Source organism: Passer domesticus, chromosome Z (genome assembly GCF_036417665.1).
Source record: "Passer domesticus isolate bPasDom1 chromosome Z, bPasDom1.hap1, whole genome shotgun sequence".
NCBI classification, from domain to species: domain Eukaryota; kingdom Metazoa; phylum Chordata; class Aves; order Passeriformes; family Passeridae; genus Passer; species Passer domesticus.
In genome coordinates this window covers 27,440,056-27,452,112 of record NC_087512.1, presented here as the reverse complement: position 1 = coordinate 27,452,112, position 12,057 = coordinate 27,440,056, and the positions used below count along the sequence as shown (strand labels likewise).

The window sequence follows — 12,057 nt, the reverse complement described above, 5'->3', positions numbered from 1 at the left end:
GTAAAAAGCCCAAGGCAAGCCAAAGAAGAAATTTAAAAAATCTGCCTACTGTATCAGATAAACATGTGAGGAAAAAACTTAAGTGCTAAGTAACTGACTTCTATGGACGTAGAGAGACTCCAGAACTGAATTCTTCAGAAATCCCAGGATGATAATGCACACAGTCTAAAAATACAGCAGAGTAGCATGCTGATTTTTCATGGAAACTAATTAATTAATATTTAATATGATTTAGAATAATCAGTTTAAGAATAACCAGCCATGAAATGGTAACAAAACACCTAAACTATATTTCACCATAAGGGTTCAGGACAAGACTTTTAAAACAAGATGCAGTTAAGCAGATTCCAAGTAAAAATAATAGCTTGCAGCCCACCAGGGCAGTCAAATGGGAAAAAGGAAAACACAGAGGTAAGAAGACACTCCCTTCCTCATGAGACTCTTTCAACTTCAGCAAGCATTAATAGGCATCTTAGAGTTACCAGATGTCACAGGACAGTTTTGCCTGCACTTTGTGACCTCTTGATTCCTATGACTGCTGCACCTATTCTGTGACACTTAGTACAGCTTTTTTGAGCATGATGAAATCCTGAATTTCACTTAATACATTGCTGTTCATGTGAGGCAACAGGCACCTGACAGAAGGCATTCAAATTACAAATTATAGGTATTAGGCCTAATTTGGAAAATAAAAGTTGCATAAATGACAGTAATTGTTTTTAGGTCAAAAGGCCATGATGTGTGAGTGTAATGCTGCTCCAATCTGAAGTCAACAGCAATCACAGACAGAACAAAGACAGAATTATAGAGAAAGTAAAGAGATCCATTTAGAAGAGGAGTTCTTACTCATCAGTTGTATTCCAAAACTCAAAACCAAGACCTTTTAAAGGTTATTCAATGATTACATAGGCAAGAAGCCATGTAGGGAAAATGACAAAAGTCTGTGCATTCCGTAAATTATCTTGGACCTATTTTAAAAAGAAAAGTTTATTGTGTATCAGGGTTATTGTTACTCAATTTCCCATTACAAATAATCTCTGATAATGAATGCATGTACAAAACTTAAATTACTCAAAATTATTATTTTACTGCAAACTGAGACAGTTTCTACCCTATGCCAAACTATCTGTTACTGATGGAAACAGAGGTAGCAGCAGAGGTAGACTGTTGCAGTCTATAGCAGAAGTTGCTGCTGTAAACAATGATATGAGACAACTTTAAATTACATCCAATATGGGGTTATCATATGCTTCAAAGTGGAAATTATATTAATTTTCATACAAGAGGAAGCACACGTATATATGAAGGGCCAAATTTGCTGTCTGGTAACAGCCTGGGCAAATGTAGCTAATTGAGAGCAAATACAGTTCTCAAGAGCACTGCCATCAATTAGTTCCAGTGTCTCACCAATAGAAAGTACTTGCAAATTACATCAGTCAAATGGATGACAAACCTTGTAATCGGTAATGGTGACTTTCAGATAATAGTTCATTTGACTGACTTCACAGTTTTGCAATGACTAAAGGAAGAAAGTACAGTAAGAATAAGACAGCAAAATTTGTTTGAACCAACTCAGAAATTATTGCCTAGATTTGCTAGGTTTAGATAAGGGAAAGTCCCAATTGCTAAAAGAACCAAAAGGCTAAGTTAATCACAGCAACATGGAGGAAAGGTGGGTGTAACAGTCAGGGATCTGCATGGAAACTTTTGAAAACTTGAGAACTAAGGTGGAAACAGAGGTCCTACTAGGTGGCTCTTTGATAATGCCAGAATGGCTGTTGTCTGTGACATGCCTGTTTCCTAACCAAAGAGCTGCCTTGGGCACTATTGGTGTACCCTCAGGAAAATGGTAGTTCACAGCCACTTAGTAAATGTCATGTCTTAACTTTCACGGAGGCTGCAGTCCATCTATGCCTGGCTATACTTTCACCCTCCTTGTCTGTACAGCAGGTCTGTCTGATTCTGTCATGCTTGACAGCAACAATGGTCTATCTGTGTGTTAAAAAAGAAGGAAAGAAGTCAAGTTAAGGATAAATGCAAAGCAGTCACTGAAAAATCTGAGAAAAAGTTCTGTGGTTTCCATTCAGTTGGCACAAGGGGATCATGAAATTAGGCTTAACTTTAAAATGTACATCACCTTAGATATGCCTGTTTATTAATAGTCTTGATGATGAAGTGTATGGTGGGCAACAAGAAAATATGGACTGCAGTAAATTCTGGTCCAAGAAGTTTCACAATTATTGGTATATTATGGGCAGTTTTTAGGAGATGATGAAGAGACAATAAGGATTTATCTAAGGGCAGTCACATAAAACCAATCTAGTGCTCTTCTCTGATCAGTGAGGTTACCTGGTTCAGTGAGGCTCTTGATACTGTCCCTCATGACATCCCTATAAGGAGAGAGAGTGGCTGGATGGAATCATCACAGCTGGTTCCAAAAGAGCTCACAGCTGGTTAATAAAACATATTCAAGGCATAGTCATCATTGGTTCAAAAGATCATTGCAAGGAAATTTTACTATGAGAAGAAATTTAATTTTTCCTCAATCTAATTCCAGTCCATATTTCATTTTACAATATGAATGATGATATAGGAAACATAGGACTAAAATCTGGAGATCGCATCAACCCAGGAGGAATACTGAGTATTTTAGAAACAGTCTGAAATCAGCACAGCTAGATTCAATAAAAAATAATATAAATCTCTAAACTCAGGAAGAAAAAAACCTACTGCAGAAATAAAAAAAGTTAAATTAACTGTCAAAAAAATAGCCATGTCACAGAAGAGACACAGAGAGAGTATACTGGGACACTTACCAATCAAACTACCACAGCGAAGAGAAACTGATCCTATTTCTTTTAATAGAAGTCAATGAGACATACTTGGGCTGATGTACACACTTATAACAACACAGAGTAAGATGCAATCAATTTTAAGAAGGCTTCAAAAGAGAGCAGTCAGAAGGCTAAAATTTTTGACAAGGATGACCCAGGAGGAAAGACTGAAAAAACTGGTTGTGTCACAAAAACGGAGACTGACATGAGACAACAGTTGCCCTTGACAATGTAAAACATAGCAATAAGTAAAGAAAATGGCGGACAGTTCATGTCCCTAGAGGGAAGAAGAACAAGTAATGTTAAATTGAAACAAAAAAGCTCTAGTAAAGTATTCGGAAGAAAGTTCCCACTGCAACAGCAGCATGACACTAAAAGTGGCCTGAGGAATCACGCTGGGGTTCTGGCCAAGCCATTCGTCATTATATTTGAAAAGTCCTGCTGGACAAGTAAAATCCTGGTTGACTGAAAAAAGGAAAACATTGCTCTAATTTTTAAAAAGGAGAGAAAGAAGGAACACAGAGGCAACTAGAGGCTGGTGAGCTTCACCTCTGTTCCTGGGAAGATTATGGAGCAGATGCTCATGGAAGCAGTGTTAAGGCACATGCAAGACAAGGAGGTGACCCAAGGCAGCCAGCACAGTTTTACTAAGGACAAATTGAGCCTGACCAGCCTGGTGGCCCTGTATGATGGAGTGTCTGCAAAGGTCAACAACAAAAGACTTACTCGTGTTATGTACCTAGGTTTCTGTAACATTATCCCATGTTACAGCTTATTGCCAAATTGGAGAGGCATGGCTGTGATGGATGTACTATTTAGTGAATAAGGAATTTGCTGGATGGACATAGCCAGAGAGTTGCTGTCAATGGCTCTTGTGAACCCTGGTGAGGAATGGTGTTCCTCAGAGCTCTGTCTGGAGACTCATGGTCTTCTGATCTTCACCAGTGATATCAGCAGTGACACTGAGTGCACGCTCATCAGGCTTGCAAATGACACAAAGATGAGCAGTACAGGTAACACAACAGAAGGAAGGGATGCCATCCAGAGGGACCTGGACAAACTTAAGCAGAGGGCCCATGGGAACCTCATGTGGTTCAACAAGTCCCACTGTAAAGTGCTGCCCCTGGGCCAGGGCAGTCCCAGATATGAGCACAAACTGGGAGAAGAGCTCATTCAGAGCTCTGTTGACAGGGGCCTGGGGATTCTCCTGGGAAAAAAAAAGCTGGACATGACGCAGCAGTATGTGCTCACAGCATAAAAAGTCAACTGCATCCTGGACTGCATCCAAAGAACTGTGACCAGTAGGCTGAGGGAAGGGGATTTGGCCTCTCTACTCTGCTCTTCTGCAACCTGCCTGGGGTACTGAGTCCAGGTCTGGGGTCCTCAGGACACAATAAACACAGACCTGTAGCAGGTCACGAGGGGCAGAGGGCTGCAGAATCTCTCCTGCAAAGGCTGAGAGACCTGGAGTTGCTCAGCCTGGAGAAGTCTCCAGGGAGGCCTCATCACAGCCTTTTGCTACCTAAATGCAACATGTCAAAAAGAGGGAGTGTGACTTCTACAGGCAAATAGTGATACGGCAAAGGGGAAATGGTTGTTAACTTACAGAGGAGATTTTAGGAAGACATTCTTTACACAGAGGATGGTGAGGTACTGGAACAGGTTGCCCAGAGAAGTTGTGGATGCCCTGACCTTAGAAGTGTTCAAGGACGCATTGGATGGGGCTTTGAGCAACCTTGCCTATTGAAAGGTGTCTCTGCCCATGAAGGGGACAGTTGGATCTAGATGACCTTTAAGGTACTTTCTGGCCCAAACCATTCAGTGATTCTAAGCAGCCACCTCGTGATTGTCTAGTGTCTAGAGCCCATTTGTGATGTCCCTGAACTACCCAGAAAACAGCATCCAGGCAACTGCAACTTTCAAAGACCAGTGGGACTCAGCAATGTTAATAGCTCCACTGAACACTTATATTGATAGCTCTTTCTTTTCACTAGCTGAAAAAATAAGAGGTGTAGATTTGGTGAAGGCTTTTCCACAAAGGTCACTGCTGAATTCAGTTTGTCAACATGCATGTAGAAAGATAATGTAAACCTGTACAAAGATGGCAGATGACAACATACTAAGGATTTTCTGGATTTTAGGTCCTTGGCTAAACCACAGCATCAGAGCAAAATAACATAAATTTGAACTAATTTTTCCACTCGGTGATGTCTTGGGTCCTAAATGATGATGACACACAATCACACAATCTGGCGCAATTCTTGAAAAAGCTGGAACTCACCAGACTTCCTGATCCACCCGGAGAGGACTGCAGGGTAGTCAAATAAAAACAACCAACCAAAACAAAACCCAAACCCCAAACTGGTGCTTTTCAATCTCAATTTCAGCAGTGTCTATCCCACAGACAGATATAAACCTCCAGCAACTGCTAGCAAACAGCTGAGACATAGACTGTATTTCACAAATACTCTCCAATGCAAAGCATTCAGTTTGCATAATATATTAACATTGCAACCAAAGTAACAGACTACACCTGGAGGTTCTTTAAATTAATCTTGGAGGTCAAATTCTGGAATGTTTCTCAGGACAGAGCTCCTTGAAGATTGTAAGCTTGGAGATTTGGGTTACTAGTTGGGCCCAGATGAGGGCCCAGGAAAGGAAGGAAAGGAAAATAAACCAGCCATTTATTTTCTTCCTCTAACATATGTGAGATCTATGGCCGAACATTGCTGGTTCTATAATTAAAATTATATTAATGCTTATAATGCATAAAGCAGGTTTTGCAGTTTCACTGTAAATTCTGCTCAATGATATATGTCTTTGAAATATGTAATTTAAAAGCAGGCATAATGGTATTTTTTAGTATGTATATAATATGAAAATTTAAACAGAGAAAAACAATTTAAAAATAAAAGCAAAAGAGAACAGCTTTAAAGATCACCTATTAACTGAAAATCAGAAACTTTTTAAGAAAAAACTTGATTTTAAAAGTATGCTTCACATGCCCATTGGATGAAGTTCTCCAACGTTCCTTAATATTAGAGGGGAGACAGAAAGGCTAATCCTTAACAACCTTACAATTCCTTCCAGCAGACTGAAGTTGTCTTCTGCAAGAGCTGCATACGCAATTAGATAGCAAGAAAATATGAAAATAAATAAATAAATAAATAGAGAGTACAAGAAGTGTCCTCAAAGACAGACACATTCACACTTACATGTACACATATGGCAGAACCATTAAAAAATAGAGAAAACTTCTACTTAACAGGTAAAATCTTCAGTCTTGGTTACCCTGAAGAATAATCCCTTTCATCTGACATTGACAAAGAAAACTCACAGCTAGCTTTTGTTCTTTTCTGACCCTAAGATGAAACTTCTCTAGTTACAACTAAAACAAGCAACTAAAAAGCTCTAGAAGAGAAAAATGTAACAATTACCTACCGCTGTCTTTCACTCCCACACGCAAACACACACAAAGTTTTGGGCAATGATCCAGATCTTTAACTAGCAAATATGGGAATCTCACTTAGATCTCCTGTTCCTACTGCCAGTGGCACTGCCTGTTTTTCTTCTAAGTTTCTAATTAGTCCTTGAGGCACCAGAGCTCCACTTTGTTAGTCACTGTTTACAGCAGTGGTCGATCTGAACTGCTGCTCCTTCCTTGTTGGCTCAGGTAGGCTGTACACCCTCTGGCACACACCCACTTTGGGGTCTACCACATTAAGACTCTATATCTTTATATATAAAGACTCTATATCTTTATATATAAAGCAATAAAAATCCTATTCAAGATGCTTGAAATTTAGCAACAATCTTCTTACGAGGGATGGTGTGGGAAGAATGAAAATCATCTGGAGAGGAAACTGTTGACTTCATTATGCTGTCAGCTTGTTACAAAGTAAAATGGGCAAGAGCTCAATTTTTATTTCTTTCCCAGGTCATGTATGATATTTATTCAGTGAAGATTTTTCTCTGCCTTTCTGTTTTGCTGCTTCTCCCTCGGGAGGAGACATGAGCACTGACAAAAATAATTTTCTAATCCTGGCCATGCAAAGAAACCAAAAAACTTTGTTTTGCTCCTGATTAGCAATGTTTGTATGCAGTTTTTAATTACTGCATGGATAATAGGAATAGTTATGAAATAACATTTGAGAAGACAATGTGTATACATTGTTGACTGGTTGGCTCTTGCAATGAAACTGGTTTTAGGTGTGAGGTTTTACATGATAGTTTAGTGGTACCTCCTGGGAAGCAGAAAGTATAAATCAATGTTGTCTGCCATCCTATTATAGACTTAGACTGGTTGTGACAGTTTATATATGCAATAGAAAATTTGTAACTAATATCTCACTTGATGCTAATTAATGATTCTAACAGAAGATGAATACGTGTCTAAACACCAGAATTCTTTTGTTGTCCCCACTGCCTTAATATCCACCAGCACACAACAATATGTACACACAGCTTTCATTCTGAATGGATTAACCTCAGTTTATCTAAGGACAATTTTCTCTGTTTGGGTCAGAAGACTCTCTGCTTGTAAAGCACTAAAGCTCACATTGGTGCCTCATTATCTTCTGTTGACTGAGATGTCTGAAGAAATACTTTCTAACAAATGTGCCCCTACAGCCTCAAGGAGACACACAGATCTATATTACATTGCAAAATTGTAGTCAGGGCATAGCTTTATTTCTTTTTCTTTTTTCTTTTTTTTTTTTCCCTAATCTGTTTAGAAGTCTTCTAAAAGCTTGTATTCTTTACAATAAGAATGATCCTGGCAATTTCAAGGCCAGTAATGATTGCATGAGCCACCCTCTCCTTATACTGGGATTTGAGAGTAATAGAATATTGTTAGTTTACTCTTCTAGATTTTTGTTTTGTCTGCACTGTTCTACCAATTCATAACAAAGTAACTATGAAATAAGTGCAAAGACTTATATTCCAGCTAATGTGTATTATGTGAGAATCCAAAAGGCTTCATTAAGAAAATGCTATTGTAATACTGATAATTTTGTAAATCCTGTACCAAGTTTAATAGTTCTTGTGCTTTGTTTTCACTTTTTTACTAAGAAACAATTATTGATACTAAGTGAAAAAAGTCAGACATTAACAACAATAATAAATAATATTAAAATAAAGATGATGTACATCTTATTCAAGGGAAATTTTTCTTTTTGCTCTTATAGGGTGTTTTTTATTTTCTTTATCAAGATCAAAGTTTGTATTTTTATCAACCAGCAAAAAATGTCACTGTCAACTTCAAATAAATTCATAATATATTCATAGAAGGGCCTTTCATACTGAGTACAGGAAAGGCCAGAGTAGGAAACAAAGCAAATTGGACAGAACTGGAAAATAATTTGTGTTAATATTTTGGCCCCCTCATTTCCTAAGAACACAGATTTGTGGAGCTGCAGTGTGACTTTTCTGATATGGAAAAAACATAAGGGGGTTTTTTTCCCAGTCACTTCTTAGAGCAACTTTTTTTCTTTAGAGCTAGGATCATTTACTAAAATGCCTAAAAAAAAATTGGCTCAGTTTCAAGCACATGAAGAGGTACTGCTATTTCTAGAACAGGGAATTTTGATTCAGCTTCAGCAGGAACCAAAGCAGTATCTAAGTATGTTTGAAAGCTGGATCTTTTGCTCACATTCTTAAAAAGAAGAGTGTTCACAGAATCTGACACATATTAAAAGCTATTGTTAAAATTAATACATTTTTGCATTTGCTGGTTGTCTTTACATGTACAAATTTCATTATTACACACTCTTACAAACATATGTGGATTATGCAAGACATTTTATATCATAAATTACAAACTGAAATATCTGGAAAATTTCAAGCTGGAGAAATGTTACATTTTACTCAATGTTCTAAACATGAAGTCTTGATACTATTATCTTTGTAAGCCTCAGATCATGTAACAACTGAAATAATATATGCTTTTATCTAACTCAGTTTGCTCAACTTTAGGGAAAAATAATAATATTGAGTCTAGATGTGCTGACTCCCTTATAAAATATCTCCATTATGACAAGGCTTAGAAAACTGTGATTCATCATGTGCAAATATAATTCTACAAAACTCATGAGGAAAGGTATTAGAGACTTTTCTTGTGAAATTGGCCCAAGAGCTGATTAGGCCTGGGCCTATTTTTCTGTAAGTGTATTTACAATGGCAAACTTTTAGTGTAATTGTGTTATCACACAAGCACATTCACAGACTACCCTTTTTCCTACTGCTACAGACAATGGTAAAGTCTGGTAGGGGCTCCTCAAATAAAATTTAAAATATAGTTAAGTCAGAATAGGAAAAAAGGACAACCATATAGAGTTGTGCTCATTAACTGTAATTTTTAATGACCATAAAATCAGAAAATGGTAGAAGGTATAAAATACAATGCTAAATATTTCCTTCTTGCTGGTTCTCACTTCTGTGAGTTCCAAACTTCTGCTTGGAACAATGAATAAGAAATATTCATACACAGGACTTGGTGGACATAAAAATGTTTCTTATTTGCATCTGGATTTTCCTTTGGTAAGCTTAGGATTTCCTTGACTCTCTCTCTATATGTATAAAACAACCTCATCATAAATTTCAGGCTAGGCTTCACCATGCATATATACATCTGAAGTCTTGAGGGACATCAGATCTTAAAAAAATTATATTAAAATGCTTTCTTGAGCTTTTCTGCTCAGAGCTTAAAGTCTCTTTCAAGCTCAGCAGTCATCTCCCAGAGAAAAGGCAAAAATCCCATTAGTCTAATCATGTAACAGGGATTATTACACCTGAGTTCAGTGATTGCACAAATATGTAAGTGCTGTATAATACTATGCTTAAGCAACTGTAAGAGAAAATAGATGGCTATATTTTAAACCCTATTTGAGTATCAAGTCTGCAGTTAGAGAGCTTCCTAGCTGTCAATAACATCTGTCTCAACTGTAACAACAGTATTCTGCTTGCATGACCAACTGTTTTCTAAAGACACAGTTTCTACAGCTGCTTACCAGCTGATAAAGTGTACACTTGTATTGTGGAGCCTATCTTTCCTGTACTTGTAATTTTTCACAGAGATATGGCTGGGTGGGCCTGTGTTTGTCATCAGCCTCCTACTTAAGCATTTACTATCACCCTCATTGTATAGCAGACAGATGACTCCAGAAAGGGTAATCAATAAAAACCAAAAGTAACTCACTATGAATAACCAAAGGCACCAGTATCCTCTGAAAAGTAGTTATAAGGACATTTTCTTGCTATTTCTTCTCTACTTCCTAAAAGTTACACATATTTTAGGCATGAAATGTTGCAATTTTTAGAGTATGCCAGAGGAAAGGGATTTTAGTCTTTGTGATGGACACTATGCTACCAAATGTAGTAAAGACATCATCCTGAATAATCTTACCTTTAAAAAATGAGGAGATGCTTACAGGAATTTTAAACAAAAATATCGATTATTACCCTATGGCACAATCTAGACATATGATGTTGCTTTTTTTTTCATCTTACTCCTGTAACTGATTTACAATCCACTTTTGCTAGTTTATATCTCTCCCTTTTAGTGGAGGAGTACTTGTAAAAATGTCCCAGAATATGACACACAGGTCAATATACCTAAGGGAAGAGCCATCTGAGGTTTTTAATAACTATTTAGTTGTTCATGTGCTGTGAGCACTTGTAACTGATAGAGCAGGGATGAAACCATGGTATCGAGTCCTTTTTATCTTTTCTGCTCCCTCAAACTGCCTTGATTTGAAACAGTATGAAGGTGGAAGGCAAAGCATCTATGTGCAGAGGCTGCAGTGGGGACTAGTCTTTATGAGTAGCATATGAAGTTGCAGAGCACCTTGTCTTCTCTCTCCTCTCTTCACCTGCTTTAGAGCAATCTATTCCTTACGCTGAATAAAAATCCAGAAGACACCAAGACAATGATGCCACAAGCTAGGAAAAAACAGCTTGGAGAAAGAGATAGGGTTTCTCTGTCTAAAGAAGTAATGTCTAAAGCTGGTGAAGTATAAGTTGGATGAGCAGACAGTGAGTAGGACTGAAAACTTCCTGAACAGTTTGTGATGATCAGTGGCAAGAAGTCTAGCTGGAGGGTATAAACCCCCAAAACTCAGTGGTCAATACTCAATCCAATCCTGATTAACAGCTCCATTAATTATATGGATGACAGGGCAGCGTGTACCCTCGGCAGGTTTACTGATGACCCAGAAGTGGAAGGACAGTGCAGCATAACCTTCTTGATGCATCTCATGCTGACATTCAGAGGGAACTCAATGGGCTGGAGAAATGGCCTGATGGAAACCTTGTGAAGTTCAAAAAGTGCAAAGCCCTGTACCTGGATTATCTTCATGCACCTATATATGCTGGAAGGCACTTAGCTCCAGGAAGGCACTCCAGCTTTGCAGGAAAGCATCAGAGGTCCTAGAAGACCATGACTACATTGGTGCTAGGAGACTGAGACTTCCACAAAGCTGAACATGAGCCAGCAATATGCCCTGCTTGCAAAAGAGCCAGATGTTACACCAGGGTGCGCTGGGCAGAGTACTGCCAGCAGGTTGAAGGAGCTGATCCTTGCCCTCTGCTCGATGCTGGAGAGGCATGCCTAAGTTCTCTGTCCAAGTCAGGGCTCCTCAGTACAAGAGAGACATGGATATATGGGAGAGAGACTAGTCAAGGGTGACTAAGGTGAGGAAGGGATCAGAGTGTGTCTCCAGTGGGGAAAGACTGGGACTGTTCAGAGAAGGGAAGGCTCGAGACAATCTTATAATTTATACACATATATAAAGGGACAGAGTAAAGCAGACAGAGCCAGGCTTTTCTCAGCGGTTGTCAGTGACAGCACTAGAGGCAATGGGCCTGCCCTTGAAACTTGGAAGGTTCCATGTGAAACATCTTTTTCCCATAAGGGTGACTGGGCACTGGCACAGGTTGCTCAGAGAAATTTTGGAGTCTGCCTCCTCGGAGGCCTTCAAAATCCAACTGGACTCGATCATAGGCAGCTAGGTCTAAATGGTCCTGCTTGACTAGAAGAGCTGAACAAGAAAACCTCAGGTCCTTCCAACCTCAACTACTGCGTGATTCTGTGAAAGAATTAAGCAGATACTTTGGTCAGTTTATAATCTATCCCTGTAAACCAGAAATGGGAGATAAATGCTGTGGACAATTGCAAGGAAGCACATGTTGTAGTCAGCTGAAAAAATGGAAGAAAAAAGGAATGAAA

The 12,057-nt window shown here is 38.6% G+C and overlaps 1 protein-coding gene across 1 annotated transcript in view; it reads right to left on the bottom strand.

Annotated features, from left to right (window-relative positions):
• The window catches only part of DOCK8 (dedicator of cytokinesis 8), an 89,537-nt gene that overhangs the window by 71,772 nt on the left and 5,708 nt on the right, over window positions 1-12,057 (bottom strand). The gene's annotated exons all lie outside the window — the stretch shown is intronic.